Source organism: Gorilla gorilla, chromosome 13, assembly GCF_029281585.2.
Source record: "Gorilla gorilla gorilla isolate KB3781 chromosome 13, NHGRI_mGorGor1-v2.1_pri, whole genome shotgun sequence".
NCBI lineage: Eukaryota > Metazoa > Chordata > Mammalia > Primates > Hominidae > Gorilla > Gorilla gorilla.
Genome location: NC_073237.2, coordinates 92,628,965 through 92,654,204, shown reverse-complemented (window position 1 = coordinate 92,654,204; position 25,240 = coordinate 92,628,965). Strand labels below are relative to the sequence as shown.

At 47.3% G+C, this 25,240-nt stretch overlaps 1 long non-coding RNA gene across 1 annotated transcript in view; it reads left to right on the top strand.

Annotated features, from left to right (window-relative positions):
* LOC134756890 (uncharacterized) overlaps positions 1-24,243 on the top strand; it is a 37,529-nt gene extending 13,286 nt beyond the window's left edge. The window contains exons 3-5 of the long non-coding RNA XR_010130292.1: positions 2,201-2,262; positions 22,750-22,931; positions 23,973-24,243. This is a non-coding gene — a long non-coding RNA (uncharacterized lncRNA). The remainder of the gene's footprint in view (positions 1-2,200; positions 2,263-22,749; positions 22,932-23,972) is intronic.
* Positions 24,244-25,240: the final 997 nt, after the last annotated feature.

Below are 25,240 nucleotides of genomic sequence, written 5' to 3'. Positions count from 1 at the left end.
ATAAGCTTCTGTTTGTATTGCTATTAACCAACATCAAAGACAGCATTAGACTTTGATAGCAGTGCTTTTTTTCTTTTCTGCTGCCATGAAATTGAAGCTTATTCGTGGAAAAAAGGCAAGACCACGGGCAGTTCTGAATGGAGGAGGCAAAGGGTGTGTGTGGTTGTGAGGGTGTGTATAGATGCATGTGGGTGTGTGTGGATGCCTGTGGATGTGTGTGGGTGCATGTGGGTACATCTGGGTATATGTCTAAGGAAAAGATGGGATGGGGAGGTCTAGCAAGGCAAACATCTCCTTATTCAGCAGCCGCTTGGCATCCATACAGCCCCTCCTCACTCCAGCCAGAGTGCCCTCAGGAGGCGGCGAGGCAGCCCAGGCCTCTGGGGCTGCCACTGAAACTGTGGCAGACCCTCCTCGTGGCAGAAGGAGCTTTTGCTGTTTGACACACATAGCTATGTGAGTGCGTGTAAGCAGTACTGTGACCCTACTTCATATGACCACAACCTGTTGGGAGTGCTGAGTTGTTAGCGGAACGCTAAATCAGATGCAGGTTTCTCAGAGCCACTTGCAGCTGAGGATAAGCCCACTCTTTGCGTAGCTGACAAACACAATGGAAAATGTGAGATTTGGGTTTGAGAGCTGACTTGGGCATCTCGGGGGAATGGCTCACAAGAAAGATGTTTGGCTTTTAGCAGCCAAACTGGAAATGTCCTGGTAACCAAAAGGGAACCATCTCAGCCACAGGCAAATCTCCATGTTCTCAGCAGCGCTCTGGGAGCTTGCAAGTAGTTCTCACAGTGTAAGGACTCAAGGATATGCTTGGAATGGATTCAGAGGAGCAGAATTATTTTGTCTTCATGAACCAAAACGGGCACTACTGTTAAAGTTTGATTTTTATCCATCCGTCTCCAGAGAGATTAGATCAAACACCAAGATGAAAGTGTTGGAGATGCAGCCCAATAACAAAAAGAAACCCATGGCTGGGTGCGGTGGCTCAAGCATAGTCCTAGCACTTTGGGAGGCCGAGGTGGAAGGATCACTTGAGCCCTGGAGTTTGAGACCAGCCTGGGCAACATAGCAAGACCCCAACTCCACAAAAATTTAAAAAATTAGATGGGTGTCGTGGCGCCTGCCTATAGTCCCAGCTACTCAGAAGGTTGAAGAGGGAGGATCACTTGAGCCCAGGAGGTCAGGCTGCAGTGAGCTATGATTATGCCACTGTACCCCAGCCTGGGTGACTGCGTGACAGCTTGCATCCATTAAAAAAAAAAGAGAGAGAGAAAGAAAGACAAAAAAAGAGCTCACATGTGTGCAGAGAAGAGAGCTGTTTTAATGGCCTGCAAACATGTTCTGTGTGCCCCCAGCACCTTGCTCTGAATCTCCAACTCTTACACCCTCTGCCTTGGCATCACTGGTTGGGGAGTTTTTGGTCTGGGTACCCAGCTTTTATTTCCACCACAAACACAATGCATCTTAAGCAATCTTCCTGGAATCCCAGGCCTGGTACTGTTCTTAGTTGTGAAAACTTAATGTGGCAGTACATTTTAATTAACTATCTGCCCTCAGTTTTACCTTTAAATGTTCTTGTTGCAAAGGTATTTTTCCAACTGCCAGTTGAAACTTCTGAAACCACACAGTGCGTATAAAGACAGCAGGTGATGTGAGCTGGCAAGCATATGAGTGTATCAGTCAGGATATGCTGGGTTTTGCTGCAACAACAATCAGATCCCAGATACCAGCAGTTTAAAAAGAAAGGCTCATGTCTCAGTCACATCATGGGTTCATTACTGGTTGGCTGCCACTCTGCTCCATGTTAGCTGTGCCTTGGGACCCAGGCTTAAGGAATGTCCTCTCTCTGCAACTTGCTGGTGTGACAGAGGAAGAGAGACAAGGTCCACTATACACTGTTTTGAGTGTTTCCATCCAGAGGTGGACATGCCACTTCAGCCTGCGTTCCATTGCCCAAGGGAGTCACTTGGCTGTGCCTCAGTTCAGTGGGAAGGGGCCACATCCACAAGATCCCTCCTGGAGGAGACTGGCTTCCAGGAGGGAAACCTGGATATTTGGGGAAGGCAACAGGGCTAGCACTGAAAAGGGGCCCTCTGTCTATTCTTGGTGTCTGGCCTGAAATTAATAAGCAAGGTTTATCTGTATATACACGTTTCCAGGAAAAAGCCTAACGTTGGGTATTCCATTGCAGGAGGCACCCCACAAGCCTGGTATTCCTGTTCTCCAAAGGACCCTACGATGCACGGATAACGTGTGAGGAACATTTTCTTTCAGTCCTGCCCTTGCCTTTGAAACTGAGCCACACATAAAAGCCCCGGCTCAGGCCCAGGCCTGCCTAGCCCTGGCCAAGCCACACTCTCCTCCCGGGCCCTGGAGAGCCCCTTCCCCCCTAGTACCCTGGGTGGCCCAGCCCTCCGGAGGCATCTCCCTCAGGAGAGCAGAGGCCCCTTCATCCCATCTGGATCCCAGAGCCCAACTGTCTTGGCTGAGGCTGCCCAGGGTAGGGTGTCAGTCAAACTAAAGAATATTCTTTTAATACTGAATAACCATGTAGGGCTGGCAGGGATCCCTCCGCCTGACAGATGGCGAACACATGCCCGGGGCGGCCGCTCCCCACATCAATCTCACTCTGCGGCTTTCAGCACGTCCTCGGCCAGGCCCCCTCCTCGCAGGGCTGGTGATGGTAATACAGAGGCTTTCTGAGGCTGGGGGCGGGGGTGTGGAGGGATTTTTCGGAGGAGGGGCAGGAAGTTGGGGCGCTGATATCAGATGCTGTTAGATAGATGCTCGCTTTCCCCCTGACTGGAGCTGCTGGCCTCGGCTGAGCGGCCACCAGCAGGCAGATGGCTCCTGTGTGGGCAGAGGGGTTTGGAAACCGCTGCAGCAACTGGGAACCATTTTGTGCTTGTAAGATCAGGTTCTTCCCATTGTCACTAGGCTTTTTCTATCCTTTGACTTTCCAAACCAATCTCTTTTCACATCCCTTAGATCAAGTTGGAAAAGATAACTTGTAAAATCTCAATGATTGGCAGGAGATAGGAGATCTTTCTGAGTCCATGTGGCTTGGAGATGCGGCCTCGTGGGGCAGGTAAGCAGCGAGCTTGCTGCAGGCAGGACATCTGCTAAGGTCTGAGTGTCTGGGCCACCGACTGCCCTCGCCGTTGCCGTGTTTTGCAAGACCATCCACACACCGGTGCGTCCAGGTTTCTATTTCTAGCCCGGGTCTTTCTCCAGAGCTCTAGCTCCACTCTCCTACAGCCAGCTGCCTTCTGACATCTTCATCTGGGTATCTCAGCACCATCTCAAACTTTTCACATCCAAACCAAGCTCAAGATGTTTAACTCTGACATTTGCTTCTCCAACAGTGTTCACAATCTCAAAGTTGCCACCCTCTCAGTCTTAATCAGTTTCTAGTCTTGTAACAGAATACTTGAAACTGGGTAATTTATAAAGAAAGGGATTTATTTCCTACAGTGATGGAGGGTGAGAGGTCCAAGGTTGAGGGGCTGCATCCGGTGAGGGCCTTCTTGCTGGTGGGAACTCTGCAGAGTCCCAGTGGCGCAGGGTATCCCGTGGTGCAAGGGCTGAGTGCGCCAGCTCAGGCCTCTCTTCCTCTTATGGTGGACCATAAAGTCACCAGTCCCGGTACCGTCATAACCCATTAATCCATTAACCTGGTAATCCATTAATCCATGAATGGACTAATTCATTCATGAGGGCAGAGCCTCTTAAAGACCCTACCTCTCACTACTGCTGTGTTGGGGATTAAGTTTCCAGATGGGTTTTGGAGGGGACGTTCAAACCATAGCACCCTCCCGGTTGCTCCAGTTAGACACCTGGTAGATTTCTCCCTTCTCATTCTCCTCAATCCACCCTACTCCTCTCCAATCAGATCCACCAGCAGTTTTTGTAATCTGCCTTTGTTGCGTATCTTTTTTTTTTTTTGAAATGGAGTCTTGCTCTTGTCGCCCCTGCTGGAGTGCAATGACATGATCTTGGCTCACTGCACCTCTGCCTCCCTGGTTCAAGCGATTCTTCTGCCTCAGCCTCCCGAGTAGCTAGGATTATAGGCGCCTGCCACACGCCCAGCTAATTTTTGTATTTTTACTAGAGATGGGGTTTCACTATGTTGGCCAGGCACATCTCAAACTCCTGACCTCAGGTGATCTGCCAACCTCAGCCTCCCAAAGTGCTGGGATTATAGGCATGAGCCACTGCACCCAGTCTGTTGTATATCTTGAGTCTGTTTATTTCTCTTTGCTTTCATGGTCACTGGTCCTCTGCAAGCCTCCATCATTTCACCCCTGGACTGTTAGATGAGCTGTCACTTTCACTCTTGTCCTCCTCACCCCCATTCATTCTCCTGGGGTCTCAATGGGGTCTTCCAACAGAAACTAGGCCATGGTCAGGCATGACACCCTCCATGACTAGAGAGCCACACTCTTCTCTTTGGCAGCATGGGCTGGTCCTGACTCTCATTCCTGGCCTGTATTAAGCCACTATGATCCTTTCTTTATGACCCTGAAGCAGCGCTGGCCTCTGCAAGTTGTCTGATCTTGACAAAACTTCTTTGGGCTCAGGGTCTTTGCACGGGCCTTCCTCACTGCCTGGAACACACTTGCTCAGGTCATCACTGACTGACTCTTTTTGGTAATTTAGCTCAAAAGTCTGTACCTCGAAGGAGATGTAGCCATGACTCCAGAAGGGGCAACTGGAAGCTGAGTACCAGGCAAGGTTTTGGCAGCTGGGCTTTGTGGGAAGCCTGTATGTCAGGCGTGGACTAGTTGAAGCTCTCCTCTACATTAGCTGGCCATGTCAGCATGCAGAAATGCTAAGGCAAGTGGACCAGCCACAAAGGTGATGCAAGGAGCCAGGTGACACTTTAAAAAGGGCCTGAACTAGGGAGGTGGCCTACACACAGCCGGCCAACAAGGGTAGGTGGCAGGAATTGGTCCGTCTCTAATTGCCGATGCTGTCATCTGAGAACCGGTGTCTGAGGCGGGAAGAAAACTGTTGTAACAATGGCCTTTCTTTTCTGCACAACTCTCCTCACTTAGAGGACTCTTCCCTGGGGGCTGGCATTCCTAAATTAGATGACACCATGGGACCATTTCACATCTGTGGCTCCTGCTGGCCGCATAGCTTTCCTTACTTAGGGTTTAGGGTAAATTACCGTTGCTTAAGTGAAGCAACTCTGGTGTCTTGAACATATGCTTGAAGAAAAAGAATCTTCAAGGACGGAAAGTAGCCAAGTTCCTCCAGAGAAAGAGCTGCTAGTTTCCCAGGAATAAAATGTTGTGTTGTTTGGGGCACCCCACTGAGGGAGTGCAGGGCAACTCGGGGAACTGAGCTCCCAGGGGCACATCCTGGCGGGAACATCCTGGGGGCCGTCTCTCCCACCCTGCAGCCAAGCAAAAAGCCTTCCAGAAAATGGTGTGAATTACTGCTTACCAAAATAGTGATGATGAGGAAGAAACCCAGGGCCAGGCTGAGCCCTCCATGGGCTTTCTCACACCCTGTGAGAAGCTCGAACTATAAAGCCTGTTTTCTGCAGTTAGAGATTTTCATCTGGGGAGGGCCTGTCTTCTCAGCTCTGCGCATTGCCTGCCTTTTGTGCGGCTGTTTTGTTTACTGTCCCGAATGAGTAAAAAGCCACTCAGGTGAGCATAGAGGCAAAAGTCTTATTTACTTTCTCCCGTAGCTTGAATTGATCTACTGAGGAGAGTTTTCACTGCTGCACAATTCTTCATTCACTGTCCATGCTTAGAGGGAAGGAGAAGAAAGTGCTAATTTTGAAGTAGGCCTGAGGCTTTTAGCAAGAAACAGAGATGTGGGGGGATGGATTCAGAGAAGCAAGGAGTCACATCACCACCATCTGGACCACGGGCCGTGCAAATGGTTATAGAAATGCAGGATTTAGGGCATTTGACTTTTATGATGCTTGAGACCTGAAGAAGCCACAATTAGGTATGTTGGAAAAAAATAGTCACAGTGGGACGGAATCCTGCAGATACTTTTGTAGAGAGTCAGTGATTTATTACTCCCTATGACAAACCCTGGGTAAATTCACATTTGAGTGGATCATTTTATTTTATATAATACCTCCTCAAGTCAGGATTTGCCCTCAGGAGGATCAAAGGGAAGGAGCTGGAATTGATCCATTTGTGGTATCGCACTTTCTCATCTCGTGCCTCATTCTGCTGTGATTTGGAGGTACTATGGGGGATGTAGGGTTTTGGATAAAATTTACTTTGTGGATTTCCCCCTTCCCTATTGTTTAGCCTTGTATGTAGCTCAGCGAATACCTTTGGGCATTTTCAGGGGCTTAAAATCTTTTATCTATTCTTCTTCTTCTATCCCTATTTTTTAACAGGTAATATGTACAGCATTATAAAGACATATACGATATTTATTTATTTATTTGAGACAGAGTCTCATTGTGTCACCCAGGCTGGAGTACAGTGGCATGATCTCGGCTCACTGCAACCTCCGCCTCCTGGGTTCAAGCAATTCTCCTGCCTCAGCTTCCCGAGTAGCTGGGATTACAGGCGTGCGCCATCACGTCCGGCTAACTTTTGTATTTTTAGTAGAGATGAGGTTTCATCATGTTGGCCAGGCTAGTCTCAAACTCCTGACCTCAGGTTATCCGCCTGCCTCGGCCTCCCAAAGTGCTGGGATTACAGGCATGAGCCACTGCACCCGACCCATATACAATATTTAAAAGGGCATACAGTAAACAGTCAGTTACCTTCCTACTCCTGTCTCCAACCAGCCTCCGTCAGTCACCTTGCTCTCCAACCAGATATGACCTGCATCCACACAGACACATGTGCATGTGTGCATGGGTGTCCGTGTCTATGTATGGAAGAACACAAATGGTAGCGTGCTATATTCACTGTTTTGCAGTTTTCATCATTTACCTTAACAGATTCCTTTGGGATTGACTTTGAACTACTGAATAGATGAGCCCAACCAGGAAGTCCTCTTCTGTGAATGCCACGGCTGGGAGCAGCTAGTCTGAGCCTGGTTTGCTCTGCACGTCACGTATTCCAATTGCTGAAGGGAAGGAATGGTTACACATTTATTCCTCAATTTTCTTTCAGCTTTTCTCTTCAGCTCCTGTGTTAACTTCTGTGTTTCATGTTTACTTGCATCTCCTGTCTTCCCTTTTTTTTCTGCCCATGATGAGATTGCCTCTTCTTCACTCATGCACTCTCTGTCTCAACTTGGCTTCCTAAGAGCTCTTCTTGCTGCCTCTGACACACTCTCATTTCTTTCTGGTGATTTTTCTTCTCCCTAAAGAATGAGTTCAGCTTTTCATGAGGCAGCTCCTTCACATCAGTGATTGACACAAGATGTTTTTACTGGTAATTGAAGATCTCTCTTTTTGGTAAACTGTATTAGTCCAGGAAGGTTCTGCTTGGAGATGATGTTATTTCTGGTCTGTCGGGAGTGTTGCTCAGCCATCCAGCCTCCCAGCTGAGTGGAACAGAAGGAAGTGAAAGGACTTACCCAGCATGTTAAAGAGAGCCAGCCCATAGGTGACATCAGGATGCCTCATTGGCTCGCCCCTCTACCCAACAGCGCACGGCTGCCTGTAAGGAACAGAGAGACAGGAAATTGTCCTGGGAGTGAGAAGACGGGAAGATGAGGGGCACCGAGTAAACTTGAGGAAATGCATGTGAGTGACAGAAGGAAGCTTTGCAGGAAGGCCCAGCCACAAGAAGGAGGCCACGGCAGGAAGCCTTAGGGAGGAAGGCTTTCCTCTATCCCTCCTTCCTGGACCCAGAGCTCATGAGCAATGTGCACAGGTGGCTCAGGGGGTGGCTGTTAGAAGGCAGGGCAGTGGGAGAAGCAGGACCCTTGGGCAGGGTGAGCAGCCGGAGATGGTGCCTCCTTCATGAGAAAACAGGGCAGCTGCGATTGCTGCCCCAGCCGGCTCCTGTCCGGAGGGTGAGAGGGGCTGGTGTGGATGGGAACTTCATCCTTCTCTCAGGGTGCCACCAGGAGAGGGGCTGAAGGCCTCTACAGGAGTGGATTGGTCACGCTGGAACATGTTCTTCCAGGCTTTGCCTTCCCAGGCACACACACTCACTCCCACTCTCCTGCCCCTGCCCTGTTTTCTCCTTAGCACTTGTCACCTGCTAACATGCTGTTGTCCTCCTTACTTTGTTTTGTTATTATTTTAAAAGTACTTGCCACCTTCCCTCATTAGAGTATAAGCTCCACCAGGGTGGAGGTTTTTTGTCTGTTTTTGTTTTTTTTTCTCCATTTTGTTCACTGCATCTCCCCAGCACTTAGGACAAGGCCTGGCATGTAGCAGGTGCTCATTAAGTATTGTTGGACGAATGAATGAATGAGGACAGTTCTGATGAGGACACTTTGTGATGTAATCCAGGGCAGGGAGGCCATGGATGTGTCCTTAGCAAAATGATGCCAAGCTTATTATTTCCTAGGAAATATGGCCAACATCACAGTAGTAGAAGGGACGTGATCTCTCGTACAGATAAGAAAGGAGCATCTTAGGAATGAAATCAGGCCTCCCATGGTGTGATGTTTGCTTTTGGCTGTTTTTGGAGCAAGTTGGCCACAGCTGGATAGAAGCAGCCACGTTCCACTCGGCTCCCTCTGAAGTCAAAGGCAAGCCCCGAGCCCACTAGTCTCCTGAGCAGAGCCTCTCAGCAGGAGGAAGACAGAGGAGCCCAAAGCCCTGGGCTTCCTCATCTGAAGGGAGGGACAGATTTTTTGGGAGAAGAGAAAACTAGGCTAGGGAGTAGGTTCCCCTTAGGAGCTCTGCCTGCATTCTGGAGAGAGGCTGGCGGTCACCGCGATGCTTCCCGTGCGGCCTTGGGAGAAAGCAGACTTACCCAGAGGAAGGTATTCCGGGCTGCAGGTTTGATTTTCTCTTCTTTCCAGCTCCAGAATTTGTCGGGGCAAATTCTGGCTGCCTCCAGTTTCTGTCTAGCTCTTGCACGGCAGCCTCTGCAGTCACCCTCAGGCTTCCTGGCCTCGCCCAGCCCCTTGTGGCTCCTCTGCATCCCCCCGCCCCACTTTTTTCTTTAATTTGTGACAGACTCTCACTCTGTTACTCAGGCTGTGGCAGGGCAGTGGTACTATCTTTGTTCACTGTAAGCTCGACCTGTCAGGCTCAGGTGATTCTCCCACCTCAGCCTCCTGAGCAGCTGGGACTACAGGCGCCCGCCACTACACCAGGCTAATTTTTGTATTTTTAGTAGATATGGGGTTTCGCCATGTTGCCCAGGCTGGTCTTGAACTCCTGGACTCAGGCAATCCTCATGCCTCTGCCTCCCAAAGTGCTGGGATTACAGGCATGAGCCACTGCGCCCAGCTCTCTGACTTCTTTTCCCAGCCCTCCCCCAGTCTCTGCGAGGCTTGCAGTCTGTGATACACCAATTTCCCCAAACCCTCAATCCACTCCTCACGTCCTTGTTGAGTCTGGCATTTGTGGGACCTGGCCTACCCCTGAGCACTGAGCCTCCTGCTGGCTGGAGTGGAGGCCCTCGTGACTGACAGTGGAGCTGTGTGGCCTCCCTATCCCCGATTTCTGTTTCTAGACCGTCTCTATCCCTCTCCTGGCCAAAAATCAAGCTATCTAGCCATGCACTGGCCAGCCTCATGGTGACTCCTGGGCCTGGCTTCTTGGTTCCTCTTGGTTACAGACTTCAGCGCCTGACCTCCCTCTTCACCCCCACTCATGTCCTCAATCACAGGGAGTTCAATATCCAAGTAGAGCACCCATCCACCTCCTTGGCTATTTGTCCTTGACATTGTAGCACTAAGGACCCTTTTTCCCCTCCACTGCAACCATCCACTTCCATGGTCACACACTGAGTCTCATCATTCACAGAAGTCATTTTATCCAAATCTCATTTTCAAGCATTCCATTCTCTGACAAGCACTCCCCGTTGTTCTAGTCTCCTGGCTGCTAAGATTCCTCAATCTCATCAAAGGCTGTAACCCACTAAACCCTACACTTTGCCTGTCAAAGGCTTCCCCTAACTCATTCTCCAGTTAGATGTCATGGTCATGTGCATTATCATTCTCTTCAAGAAAACCTCTGTGCCCCTTCCTGGCTGTCCTCTGTCCTGCATGTGGCAGGCTGTATTTTCCAAAGGTGATCCTTCTACCCACTCCTCCACAATGTGACCTTGCTATTTCCCATTGAGAAGTGGAGTCTGATTCCTTGCCTTTGAATCTGGACTGGCCATATGACTTCATTATATCTAAAAGAATGCAGTGGGCTGGGCATGTTGACTCACACCTATAATCCCAGCACTTTGGGAGGCCAAGGTGGGAAGATTGCTTGAAGCCAGGAGTTTGAGACCAGCCTGGGCAACATAACAAGATCCTGTCTCTACAAAAGTAAAAATAAAATAAAATAAATAAAAATAATGCGTTAGAAGTAACAGCACTAGCTTGGAAATGGCCCCACAGCTGTCCCCTGGTCCCTCTGGGATTCTTACTCTGGGGAAATCAGCCAATCAAGTAAGAATCCAATTGCCCTGAAACTTCCATGCTAGAAAGACTATATAGGCTCTTGAGTCAACAGTCTCAGGGGTCCTTGTGGTCCCAGCCTTCCTGCCATCTCAAGGTGCCAGATGTGTGAGGAAGGCTGTCTTGGATGCTCCAGACCAGCCTGTCTCCCAGCTGAGTCCCATTGAGTGACCTCTGCCAATGCTATGAGGAGCATAAGAAGCATCCAGCTGAGACCTGCCTGAATTCCTGACCTTTGAGATAGAATCAAATTGCTGTTCTTTAGAGCCACCAAGTTTTGAGGAGGTTTGCTGTGTAGTAATCAAAATAGAAGTACTCTACTTGAAGACCCCAAGCTTGATTGGACCCAGTTGTCTGCCTTTTTTGTTCCTATTCCTGAGCAGCTGGAGAAAATTGAAAATTGCTAAGCAGAAATGACTGGCTTCACTTCAAACATCAAATGGCACAACGCCTAGCAATCCCACGATGCTTGCTCTTGTTGTAGTCGTCGGACTATTTCACACATTGCTTCTTGCCTCAAACTTCTTCCATTCCCTTCTTCTTTCCCAAGTCATCTGAGGAGAGATGTCAAATAGGCAGCAGGCTAGATAAGTCTGGAGTTCAGGAGAAAAGTGGTGATAGAGAAAAAAATTTAAGAGGCATTAGGGTGTAAGTGGAATGTAGAATCATAAAACTGGATGATATCACTAGGTTGGAGCGTGAGTGAGTCCTCACGCTTCCCAAAGCTTAGAGGTCTGGTAGAGGAAGGAGAAGCCAACAAAATGGGTCTGGAAGGATGGCTGGGGGTTAGAGTAAAACCAGGAGAGCATCACGTTCCAAAAACAGAGAAGAGAGCCAGTCACGCTGGCTTACGCCTGTAATTCCAGCACTTTAGGAGGCCGAGGCGGGCAGATCATGAGGTCAAGAGTTCAAGACCAGCCTGACTAACATAGTGAAACCCCGTCTCTACCAAAAATACAAAAATTAGCCGGGTGTGGTGGCGGGCGCCTGTAATCCCAGCTACTCAGGAGGCTGAGGCAGGAGAATCGCTTGAACCTGGGAGGCAGAGGTTGCAGTGAGCTGAGATAGTGCCACTGCACTCCAGCCTGGGCAACAGAGTGAGACTCTGTCTGAAACAAAAACAGAAACAAAAAACAGAGAGGAGAATGTTTCTAGAGGGCAAGGCCTTGTGGAGGTGAGAGGAAGTAAGGTAGAGGATGGAAGTGGATACCTGGGACGTCCTCCATGGCAATAGGAAGGGACAGGGAGGTGCACAGAGATGCTTCTGCACACTAGATTAGACAGCAGAAGATGAGGGAGTGCCCAACCGATGATGTTATTTATTTTCTCTATAAAGTATGGATGTCTAATAGGCATCTCAGACTTATGGTGTCTAAAACATAATTCCTTCCTCACCTCCAAACCCACTCCTACCTCGGCCTTTCCCAGCCCAGTTAATGATTTCCCCATTCAGTGCTTTGACTGGAAACACCAGTTCCTCATCTTCTCTCACACTCCATGTCCAATCCAACAGCAAGTCCTTCTGGCTCTACCCTAAAAATGTGTGTTAAATTTGGTCATTTTTCATGGTTTCTACTGCTGTTGCCCTTGTCCAAGCCACCTTTGCCTACCACCTGACCACGACCTTTGCTGAGCTCCTTGTGGTCACTCTTGCCCTTTCCGAAGATCTGTGACCCTCAGAACCCTAAAAGAGATAAGTGTAAAACACAGAAATCAAATTTAATGACCCTACTTAAACCACCCCATTGTTTTCCCATCGTGCTTAAAACAAAATCCCAACTCCATAGGAATTGGTGGGCATTGATTTTGGATTTGGTAAAATAGAGGACTCAGCTAGGGACATAGGAAAGTGAGCCTCTGACAATTGCCCCCCCCCAAAGTGGACAGGTCTGAAAATTCAGGTTACGGTTGTCATTATGTTTGCAGTTGTGGCTACAGTTTAGAGCTGTTCTAGTCACATGAATGAGGTCTTGTAAGATAGTGGGACAGGCTCACATTGAGAAACTGATCCTGCTGGCCTAATCAGAATATCACTTCCCCTTTTGTGGAGACCACCCTGGCTGGGATAGGGAGGGTTGTCTTGTTACTGCTCCCTCATGGCCTCCTCTGACACTGTGGGGGATGTGGCCCTTTTATTGTTGAATGGAAGTGAAAATCTAGACACTCCACTTGGCCTCCTCTGATGCCACTCCAGTGGGGAGGGGAGAGGTGCCTCATTACTGCTGGGTGGGGATGGGAGTCTGGGCTCCCTACATGGTCTCTACTAACACTTTAGTGGGGGGGTGTGTGTATGTGGGAGACGCTGGTCACTGCACAGTGGATTTAAGGTCCTGGCTCCCCACTCCACCTGCTCTGACACCACCCTGGCATAAAGGTTGGTCATCCCATTGCAGTCTGGCAAAAGTAGAAGTCTAGGCTATTTGGCCTTTCCAGGTGGATGTGCCCCAGGAAATATTTAAATATGAGAACAGAAGACTGTCCTAATTCCCTATAGGTATTCAAAAAGTTTTGGATGAATTCTAGTCTGCAAGGTGTTTACACCATGGGATTCCCAGCATACCTGTGGTCCACAGAGCAGGATTCTGACCATAGACCTCTTCTGAGAAGAGTGAGACTATAAAAGCAAACCCCTAGGGACCTTCCAGGAGTGTCTTAGGAATAAATTGCTGTGGTTTGGTTTGTCCCCACGAAAATTCACATTGAAATTTGATCTCAGTGTGGCAGCGTTGGAAGGTGGGGGTTAATGGGAGGTATTTGGGTCATGAGGGTGGATCCCTCATGAATACATTAATGCTCTCCCTCAGGAGTGAGTGAGTTCCTGCTCTTGTGAATGGATTAGGTTAAAAAAAGTCTGACTTCCTCGGCTTCCCTTTCTTGCTGCCTCTCTTACCTTGTGATCTCTTTGCACACACTCGCTCCCCTCCCTTTTTCTGCCCTGAGTGGAAGCAGCCTGAGGTCCTCACCACATGCAGCTGACCAATCTTAAACTTTCCAGCCACTAGAATCATGAGCCAAATAAACCTCTTTTCTTCATAAATTACCCAGTCTTGGGGATTCTGTTATAGCAACGCAAAACAGACTAAGAAACTGGACAAGTGACTGCTCAAAGGAATATGGTGCTGAGTTTAGCTGCAGTTCTAAATTTTAAAAAACATATCTGAAAAAAAAAAGACTCAAAGCAAAAGAGGTTATACATGGAAGCAGTTGCCCCAGTTCCACCAGCCACATTTAGCCTCAAGACACTCCTGTTACTGATTAATCCTCTTTATCCACAAGCTCTCTTGGTTCTTTCTCAGCAGGGCAGTTAGGCATGGCTGTGGTCCATCATTCAGTCCCTAAGTTGACAATTCTTTCTTGAGTTGTTGGCTGGCAGTTCAGCTGTTGAACTCTCTGCTTGGGGCTTGTCATTATTTCTCTCTATAGAGTCAGACTGTTGGGTGGTGTGGACTCTGCTTCACACAATCATGAGTCCTTTTAGCTTTAATTTTTAAAACCAGGTAAGTACAAGTCCTAGAGTCAAGATATTGACTGTGGATATGATCCATTCTTTCCCTCTCTACACTGAGGATGCATGCTGGTAGCCTGGCTGTTTAAAGAGAGACTGATGAGATCTGTGGTGCTGTCAACAGGAAAACTACTATTTAAAACACTATCTTCTAGTTGGACTTGAGTGCCTTAATACAGCTTAAACTTTATTAAGGCTATTTGTCCAGTTGTGTCTAAAATGTACTGGACAAATTCCAGGTAGCAATCATGGCAATTCAAGGTTAATATTTCAAGGGCCTGTTCTCTAGCACATCCAGTAGTGATGTTCTCCAGGAGACTTCGTCTAGCTGAGGAGATGGGACCTCTCTACATATGAAAAATGAACTGACAAATATATAAAGGATTTAAATAACTGGAAACCATAGGTACCATAGGATTAATTGATCAATGAATTATGTATCTTATGCTATTATATAGAGGGCTTTGGAGGAAGAAAAGAACTTTTTATAGCTTGAAGAAGTTGGGGTTTGAGCTGATTCAGGGAGGAAAGTTGGGATTTGGCTATGTGTGATTCCTGTGGCCACAGGAATCAGGTTAACCATGCAGAGGCAGATTCCCAGCACGGGCAAATGCATGGCTGTTGAAACCCACACTGGATTCTCAGAGTGAGAAGATGAGTCTAGCTTGGGAAGAGGGTCAGGTAAACTGAGTAAAGAAGAGAAGGTTTTTTTTTTTATCAGGGTAGGTGGGGACTGGCTTGTAAAAGGCTTTGAAAATTAGGTGAATAATCAATTGATACTTACTGATTGCTTACTAGGTGCCATGTGGTGTTCTAAGTCCTTTACATATATTTTGATTCTTGTAACAATCTCATGAGTCAGGTACTGTTATTGTTGTTGCCAACACCATTTGGTAGCTGAGGAAACTGAGAAACACAAGGGTTAGGTAAGCATCCCAGTTGGAGTAAGTGTGAAGTGCAGGGTATGAACACTGGCTATCTGGCTCTACTGTCTCTTGTTAAGGTTAAGCAGTCTTAACTGACCTTCTTGGCAAATGAAGATTTATTTACAAATTTGGTGCATGGATTCTCAGTGAAGACCAGGTATGCTATTGGCTTAAGGTGCAGAATTACCTTGGAGCACTAGTTGACATCCAGACTTTTCCTGGGCCTGCATTTGCATTTTGTTCCTGGGGTACACATGGAAAGGCACTACCCAGTCTCCCATGTGTCTGAGCCCAGGCACAGCTGGAAGCATGAGATAGATTGACTGTAACTCCCTCCAAATGATTTTGGTGGGTGGAGGGCTCTGATCCAGTTGTGTGATATATCACTTTGAGCCAAAAAGAGAGAAGTCCTGCCAGTGAGGTTGAGAAGTCAGCCAGGGGAATTCATTCACTTATTCTTTCATTCATTCACTCAATCAGTATCAGTTGAGTATTTGCCATGTGCCAGGAACAGAACAGAGTTCAAGGAATACAGACAAAGTACTCTCATGTAGATTAACATTAATTCATGGGATAATGTTAGATGCCTGCGTGAAGTCAGTAGACCAGAGTAATGTTATAAAAAGTAAAATGGATGGTGGGGAGAGGCCCGAGTTCATGACATTTGGGATATACCTGAAAGATTCAAGGCACATGGCCAAGTGAAGAAGAAGGGACAGACATTTTTGGCAGAATTAACAGGACGTGCAAAGGCCCTGAGGTGAGAATAGCTTGGTGAGTTGGAGAGAAGAAGGCCAGTGTGGCTGGAGAGGACAAGTGGGGAAAGAAACTAGAAATGAAGGCTTAAAGAGGCAGGCAAGGGCAGGCTAACAGATTGTTACAGTTTGCAGTAAGGAGTTTGGATTTTATTCTGTGTGTGGTGGGAAGTCATTGAAGTTTTCAACCCAGGGACTTAAGAAGACTCATTTCGTTAACATGTGTCTTGAGGGGCTTGAACAAGTTTTGTCAAATCATGTTTCTGAAGAAGAGCCTGGTATAAGTCGCTGGTGGCACATGCCTGCAGGTATGGGTAATGGTTGGGTGGGAGGCAGGGGCACTTTCACAAGGAGTTCTGTAAGGTGGGAAAATAGGTAGGTAGCACTGGACTCTTCAGCCACTGAGATTAGAAAAACCAGGATTCTGAGGTAGCAGCTCTTGCAACTAGCAGATGAGACCTCATAAAGTTTTTTACATGCCTTATGTGGGGAGATGGGATCCATGTTCCCATTTCTTGAATCTGGGAAGGGCTGTGACTGTTTTGGCCAATGGAGTGTGTTGGAGTGATGACACATGACTTCTGAGGTTGGATCATATGAAGCAAGGCTGGAGCATGCACCTTTGGAGCCCTGAGCTGCCAGGTACCCTTGGGCCCCTGTTCAGCTTTCCTGAGTCAGTGGTGCCAGGGAGGCCACATGGGCACTCTGATCAACAGTCCCAGTTGAGTCCAGCCTTCCAACCACCCCGCTAAGGTGCTGGACGTGTGAGTGAAGTCATCTGCCAGTTGAATACCACTGAGTGACCTTCATGGCTGCCACATGAAACAGAAGAATCGCTCTGCTGAGACCTGCCCAAATTCCTGGCAATAAAGTCCCACCCATAAAATCATGAGATAACATAATGTGGTGGTTGTTTTAATCCACTAAGTTTTGAAGTAGTTTGTTAAGAAGCAATAGTTATCTGGAACAAGGTTCTATTTGCTGCAGGTACCTGCCTCTCTTTTTCAACCCATCTTTGAGGGAGAAGATCTCCTTGAGGGAGCCTGGAGAGAGTGATCCTTTGTTAGATTCAACATCAAAGAAAGACAATCTCCTACCAATTACCTGCAAACCCAGAGTGTGGTGGAGGCAGAGATTTGGTTAGCCAGTGAGACCTAAAATGGTAGCTTTACCTGAGGACCTCAATTTGTGAGTACACTGAGGGCTGGTGATGCATTTTATTTATTTATTTATTTATTTATTTATTTATTTATTTATTTATTTATTTATTTTGAGACACAGTCTTGCTCTGTCAGCCAGGCTGGAGTGCAGCGACATGATCTCAGCTCACTGTAACCGCCACCTCCTGGGTTCAAGTGATTCTTGTGCCTCAGCCTCCTGCGTAGCTGCGATGACAGGCATGTGCCACCACACCCAGCTAATTTTTGTATTTTTAGCAGAGACAGGGTTTTCGCTATGTTGGCCTGGCTGGTTTCAAACTCCTGGCCTCAAGTGATCTGCCCACCTCAGCCTCCCAAAATGCAGGGATTACAGGCATGAGCCACTGTACCTGGCCTGGTGGTATATTTTACATGACCCCAGGGAGGATCTATCTTTGGTCCCATAAGGGTCCTAAACAGACATTTGGGAGTAGGGAAGGAGTAGCAAATCAAGAGGTGAGGAGATTCTGTGGCCTGCATTTCACCTCTGTGATGAAATGCAGGAATGCCTGAGGAATAGAAATAATGGCTACATAGGAATAGAATGGCCTGGACGACCCCCAGCTCTCCTTATTGACCCCCATACCTCAGAGTTTGGGGGTCTGTCTGCAGAAGGCCCAGTTCTTCAGCCAAGGCTGACATGGTGCTGTGAACCAGTGACCCAGAGGAGAACCCTATCAACCCCGTGGCCACAGGCTAGTTGGGGGACAGGAGCCCTCATAAAAATGTTCTCCACGGATCACTTCCTCAGGGACTCTGATGAAAACACAGCTCAGAGTGTTTAAAAGACTCTCAGCTGCCGTTGGAGGCCCAAGGCCACAGACCAAAACCAGCATTATACCAAGTCCAGAGCTGCTGCAAGACTCCAACTGGCTCTGGCTTCTGTGTCACCTCGATTTTGAGGCCTGATTCCATTCTGAGACAGAAATATGGGCAGCGTTTCCAAATACAAGAAATAAAAATTCATCCTCTTCCTTCAGAGTGAAAGTGTGTGAGAACAAAAAGCTGTGTTGGGGCCAAGCCTCTGTGTGGGCAGGGCGACTTCTGGCTTGGCTCCTTTTGTGTTTGTCACAAAATGATTTCATAAACGAGTTTAAGGAAAACCCCAAAACAAAGGAGAAAAACCTCTTTGGCAAAACGACAGTGGGGACGGAGCTATCTTGCTCCAGGACAGCTTCTTATGAGGATTCTGTGTGGCTGTTCTGAGTGGTATGTGAATTGGGCTCCTTTGATTTCATTTATGTTTTATAACTGAGTCTTAAACTGGCCATGGGATCTTATCCTCATTTCCAAAGGTGAGGAGCCTGAGGACAAAGGCAGGATGGCCAACCATGAATCAGAGATGATGGGAACGAGTTAACAGCCACGGGAGGGACCTCAGCAGACCCCCGAGTTCTGTGGCCAATGCAGTGCACTCACAGCACCTCCCAGAAGAAGTCAGTGCCAACAGCTGAGACCAACAATGGGGATGTAGATTTCCACCTTCAGGAATTCACTTACTACATGTTGGTCCTTTTACGTTTAGTTGGACACACTTTACAATTTATTGCTAAATAATTTCTGGAGCATACTTCAGTTATGTCTATTGCTTTTCTAAAATATTCATAGATACATAGGTGTGTGCACGTCCTTCTATTACTTTTATCTCAATTTTCTGTTGTTTCCTGATTCCATGTTGGAATAATTTATTTAATAGTCACTAAGAGTCAACACCATGACAATTTTATGGGATTAAAAGAATTTAAAACCAATAACGTGGGCTTCCCATTTCTTCGGTGTGATTACACATTGTTTTTATGAATATGTAGACATATTAGTTTTAATGTAGGCAGAATATCTTAGTTAAAAAAAATTCTGGAATCTGAAAAACAGAAATATCCGTTCATTGCCAATAGTTCCGATGTACTGAGACTTTCATGTTTGTTAAACTTTTTGTGATTCATATAGTTTCTCAACGAGAAAAACAAGTGCCAGAGATGAGAATTTAATTTACAAAATGCTCTTCCAAAAAAATTTTGATGAGGATATAGGAATCTTTTCTTTTTAATGTAAAAATGTAGTGGAACAAATTCTTACATAAAAATATGCTAATAATCAAGAATTTAACACTGAATTTACTTAGAGTGATTGTATTATGGATTAACACATAAGCCAAACAATTTACTTTTATTTTCAGCTGCTTTAATATTTTAGTGTGCTGGGTCACCCGGTTGAGAATCCACCTTAATCTCAACCCTAACCCTACCCTACTCCTCACCCCAACCCTAATGCCAACCCTAATCCTAACCGAGCCCTGCCCCCAATCTCATCCCAACCCCAACTCTAACCCTTTTGTTTGCCTTCCCATCTGTGATGCTTGGCATTGATGCAGCTAACTTGTGTTCAGGCTCACCGCAAACGCCGCCTTTGCCATATCTTTTTATGAAGCCACCTGGAATCTGTGTTTGAGGGAACGTTAGCACTCCCTTCCCTGGAAAGAGAAAGCTGCTGCACAGACAGGCTCTGTGCCTCGCCCCACGCAGCTTCGGTTGGGGGTGCTGCCTCCTGAGCTCCAGCATGCTGTTTCATTTATTATTTCTCTTTATTGCCTCTGTGCTGGCAATAAAGTTGGGGTCATAAAATTAGAGTGTGGTCGCCCCGTACGGTTTCCCAGATTTCCATGTCATGTTGGGAAACTCCAAAGTTCCTGATCACTGCCACTGGGTATTTTCAATCCTCTTGTGTAGATTGACACTGAACATAATTTTTTTAAAAAAGAGAGGATGGAGGGGAGAGGGAAGCAAAGCAAACTTCAACATTTTGGAGCGAACATAGGCTTTATCTGGAAGAAGGGTTGGTTATTTATGGCAGATTTGCAATCCTGAATGCCCTTCTCTAGCATGAGAAACATGTAGGCAGGCAGCCCTGGGACCCCTGCAGCCTGGGACCACACAGGGAGAGACACAGCCTGAGCTGTTTATCGCAGACTGGGAGTGCGGGGCCTGCCGCGCAGCTGCCCGGCCAGCGCGCGTGTCTGAACCTGAGCTGGGCCGGCTGCGGGCTGCAGGCGGGCTCTGGGCGGCCACCCAGCTCTGTCACTACGCAGCCTCCCTGAAGCCTTCAGCCAACCAGCAGGTTGATTGACTTTTGTTTCTCCTTGCATTCCTTTCTAAAGGACAAGGAGTGGCTGTGTTTAAAGAGGGAAAACTCAAGGAGGTCTAACCACAGAAACAGCAGCAGTTTTCTTTGTTGCTCTTCCAAAGCAGGGCTTCTGTTTTGAAAGAAAAAGTACAAACAAACAAACGTTCCCCACTACCCCTGCAAATAACATTCTCCCAAAACACACAGACTAAAAAGTATATCAATTTTTATTGCAGTGTCAGGAAATAGCAAACGGTATTGATAACTACCTTTTTTAGTGAGGGCTACGTATACAGTTATGTGTTGCTTAACAATGGGGACAGATTCTGAGAAATGCATCTTTATGTAATTTCATGGTTGTACAAACATTACAGAGTGGTGTTTGCACAAACCTAGATAGTATGGCCTACTATACATCTAGGCTACAAACCTGTCCAGCATGTGATTGGACTGAATATTTGTAGGCAATTGGAATACAGTGTCAGTATTTGTGTATCTAAACATAGAAGAGGGACAGTAAAAATAGAATTCTCATGGGACCACCATTGTATACGCCATCCATTGACCAAAATGTTGTCATGTGTACCTGCCTATATGTGGTCCGGCATGATTTTTTACAACCAAGTGGGGTAGGTACTTCACTGTCCCCAAGCTGCAGGTGAGAAGAAGTGAACCTGCCAGCCCAGGATGGCATAGCTGCTAATTCCAGCCCAGGCCTGGCTGGCCCTCAAGAATGCCTCCTGACCCCAGGCAGTATTTTCTTCCTGAACTTGAGTGGGTGGCCATGGCTGCCTCCCAAAGAGGGTGTGGTTCTTAACTGGGAGCAGTTTTTTCCCCCAGGGGACATTTGGCAAAATCTGGAGACATTTTTGATTGTCACAGATTGCTACTGGTGTGTAGTGGGTAGAGGCCAGGGATGTTACTAAGCATCCTGTACAGGGCAGCCCCCATGACAAAGAATTATCTCACTGAAGATGTCCATATTGTCAAGGACTAGAAACCCTGCCATAGATGTTTCTATTCTGTGACATTTATGTTTAATGTGGTTTACTATGCTGTGAATAATTGGAGGGGAACCTGGATTGTGAAAGCAAAACTGCTACCGAAAATTGTCACCCATGACAAGTGTTTGGAAACCAAACCAAACCCTACAATACTTTCTTCTTAAAACCCGGGCAAGATCTACACACCTAGAGGTGGTGTCTAGTGAACAATTGATGGTTGCTTCCCAGTATCTTCTCATCCATTCTTTATGCCTTTTTGCAACAGCTGGGGCAGGATCTCCAGGGGTTTCTGGTGAACCCACACCAATTCCAGATCCTGTGGGGAGGATGTGGCTGAGGTTGAGAGATCAGGCATGTGGTCATCCTGGCCTGAGAGACCAGTGGCAGAGGGGTGGGTGTGTGACCCATGCAAAGGGAACTCCAGGTATTTTCTGGGAATGCTGGGACAGGAGCTCTCCCCTTAAGAGTGGGAGGGAGTGAGAACTGACACTTAGGAGAGATCAGAGTAAAAGGCAGGTAGGATAGGGATCCAGAACTCTGAGGACTTGGAGTTTGACAATTGATCTGCCCTCTGCTTTTACTTCAGCCACTTGCATTTTGCTTTTGTTTTGTTTTGTTTTGCTTTTTGAGACAGAGTTTTTCTCTGTCACCCAGGCTAGAGTGCAATGGTGTGATCACAGCTCACTGCAGCCTCAACTTCCCAGGCTAAAGCAATCCTCCCATCTCAGCCTCCTGCCTAGCTGGGACCACTTTGATTTTTTTTTTACATAAATCACCATATATCTTGGGGAACAAATGTCTCCCACTCAGCAAACTAGAACTGCAATAGGGACTCAACTGTTGGGGGTTGGCAGCCTGGGGTTCATGTGGGGATGTCTTCCCAAGGGAATCAACTTGATCTCGATCCTAAATCTCCTCTTCTGAGCTTCTGCCTTACACAGCTGTCTTCCCTAACTGGGATCCCCAGTTAGAACGTTGATGGCTGTTGAGGAGCAGAAATCATGCTGTGTTTTGTCCACCTGGTGAGAACCTGGAGGGTGGGATGATGAATAAGCCAGAGTGTAGGGGGCAGGACCGGCACCTGAGGCAGGGAGCCCCAGCCCTATTCACAAAGCCCCATGTGCTGCCCGGGACCCTCGGTCACCAGGACTCACCTCACACAGCCCCCAATGCTGGTCTCCTGCCCTGCTCTTTTCCACCTGCAAGCCTTAGCTGAAGGAGCTCCCTCTGCCTGGAACACTTTCCACCTTCCTACCCTCCTTCCATGCTTGGCTTCAATCCCCTCTCCTCCACAAAGCCTTCTTGGATTACCCTGAATTCTTAGCCTGTTTATTGACTGTCAGGGCTGAGTCACATGGTGTATTTTCATTATCTACCCAACTAGATTATATGCCCCTGGAAGGCAGGCTTGTGTCCTCTGCCTTTGCATTCTTGCAGTACTAGTTGTCTGGAAGGGCCAACGGCCCCGGGCACAGAGCCACCTAGGGCTGTGTGATTGGGGGTTCCTGCTTTACATGACTTCGTTTGGAAGAAGAGGACAGACAGCTGGTTGGGGAGACAGGCTTTGTGACCCTACACTTCCCAGTCCCGCTGCCAATCAAGGGACTTCCATGTGTGTATAATATCCATGTTCTCAGGTGCTCGTGCACTTGCCTTGTTCTTCCACGTGCTTTTCTGCTCCTCACTTTGTGATGATTTCTTCGCACTTCATTCCAGCTTCACTGCTTCCCAGCTGAGGGACTGCTGCCAAGTTCTCAACTTCTATGTCCCTCCTCTCTTCACCTGCACCTGCCCTGTAGGGTAATTATAAGGCTTCAGCGAGCTACATCCTGGAGGTGCTCCCTGAATGTTACCTGTGAGGAGAAGCAGTGGAGCAGGGGAATGCAGAGGAAGAAGAGGTATCGTGGAAGACGGGGTAGTCTTACTGGCTATGTACTGAGCAATTTTTCAAAGTTGGGAGTGTCTTACGCAGCCATTTGTTTAGACCTTGGCTGTCCAGTGCGGTGGTCACTGGATACAGGTGGCAAGTGAACACTTGAAATGTGGCTAGTGCAAACAGATGTGCTGCAAACATAAAAGGCATTGGGTTTGGAAGATTTAGTATGAGGAAGGGAATGTACAATACTTAATATTTTTTCATATGAATTACATGTTGAACTAATATTTTGGATATATTAGGTTTAATAAAATCTATTATTAGAATTAGTTTCACCTGTTTCTGATAACAATGTTTTTTGATGTTTCCACTAGAAAATTTCAAATGACATCTGTGGCTCCCATTCACTGATCTGAATGGGACTTACAGAAGGTGACTTTGGGCATATTGAATAGAACTTGCAGCCCATACAATATCTCTTGCATTGGACAATGATGGCAGAAATCCCACTAGAGCAGCCTCATTGCTTAAAGACCTTGAGCTTTAGGAAATTGTAAGGTTCTCTAGGGAATTTTGAGCTATCAGTCATTTGCACCGTACTATGAATAAGCACCAGAGTCTTTTTTTTGGAAAGCAGATTTTGATATGAGGAGTGGGGTCAGAGGAAGACAGAAGGAAATAAGAACCGTGACAGCAATGAGCAGGGAAGAGAGCGGAAAGGGCCCCCCCCCCCCACGTGGGTGAAAGGAACTGAGTGGGCAGATGGTGAAACTGACCCACAAATGATGCCTTCACGGCTTTGTGTCTTGATTCCTTTTGTCCTTCTCACAGTCCTGTCACGGTGGTCTGCATGTTGTGGGAGCACACAATAACTGTTAGAGCTTGATGGCCATAAATGAAATTTGAAAGAAAGATTTGGCTATACGAGACAATTTCCCACTTGGCATGATTTGGCCTGGAGCCTGCAGACTATCCATGGGGTGACTAACCGTCACTTCTTTACTGGGCAAGGAGTTTTCCTGTGTGTTTTTTTCCTCCTTATCTATTTTCATGGCATGTTGAGATGGGGTTGGAGCCAGGACTTCATGCAGAAGTGAAGAGCCTGGTGCTCGGCAGAGGGAGTGGCCTGCTTTCGGTCACACAGGAGCGGTGGATCCCGCAGCCCAAATTTGTCTTGTATCACTGAACTCCACAATGGACAGCCATTCATTCCTTACAGAGCCTTAAGAGGGGTGAGTGCGAATAGTAGCATCTGATTCCGAACTTCAGGGAGGCACCCCATCGGAGGGAAGGGTCGTTTTCCAGATGTCTGCCTCCCAAGGGGCGATGTTTCATTGAGGCTGGTTTTTGTTTGGTGCTGTTGAAGGGACTTCAATTTCCTGATTTATGAGATTGAGTTCCTGTGATTCTGAGGGCAACATTACTGGTTTTCCAAATCATTTCCCAAAAGAACCTAAATGAAGAAAAATCATTAGTTCCCACAATAAAAGCCATGGAAAAGCTGAGAGCTCTGCCACACGCCCTGAGATGCTGGGGCTGCCTGTGCCTCCAGGGTCTGAATTTTGAGAAAGCCAGCCTCAGAGAAGATTCACAGCCTCAAATGCAATCTCGTTCTCTCTCTCTGTCTTTTTTTTTTTTTTTTTGAGACGGAGTCTTGCTGTGTCTCCCAGGCTGTAGTGCAATGGCGTGATCTCGGCTCACTGCAACCTTGGCCTCCAGGGTTCAAGCGATTCTCCTGCCTCAGCCTCCTGAGTAGCTGGGATTACAGGAATGTGCCACTACGCCTGGCTAATTTTGTATTTTTAGTAGAGACGGGGTTTCGCCATTTTGGCCAGGCTGGTCTCGAACTCCTGACCTTAGGTGATCTGCCTGCCTCAGCCTCCCAAAGTGCAGGGATTATAGGCATGAGCCACCATACCCAGCCCTCTCTCTCTTTTTACAAAAGTTGTTCTGTATTTATAATTGTCCTTAAATAAACTAATCCAACTATTTTTCTTTTTTCTTTTCTTTTCTTTTCTTTTTCTTTTTTTTAAAAAGCTTATGAACACTACAAGAAAGCACCCCAGGAGAGACCTCTCTTTGGGGGAGGAACAGTGAACCTGGCTTGCCTGCCTCGGAAAGAAACCCTGAAGGACGTTTTCCTTGTTAAGATTGCTCTTGTTAAAAAGCTGTGCAGTCCTAAAATGTTATTGAACAATAGCTTTTCACACAAAGGCTGTGTAGCCAACAGTCTCCTCTAACCTGCTGCAACTCCTTGGCTTCCATCTCCCGCAGAGGCTGCAGGGCAGGAGCCCAGGGCTCTGCTGTGGCCTCCTCGGCCTCACCATCCTC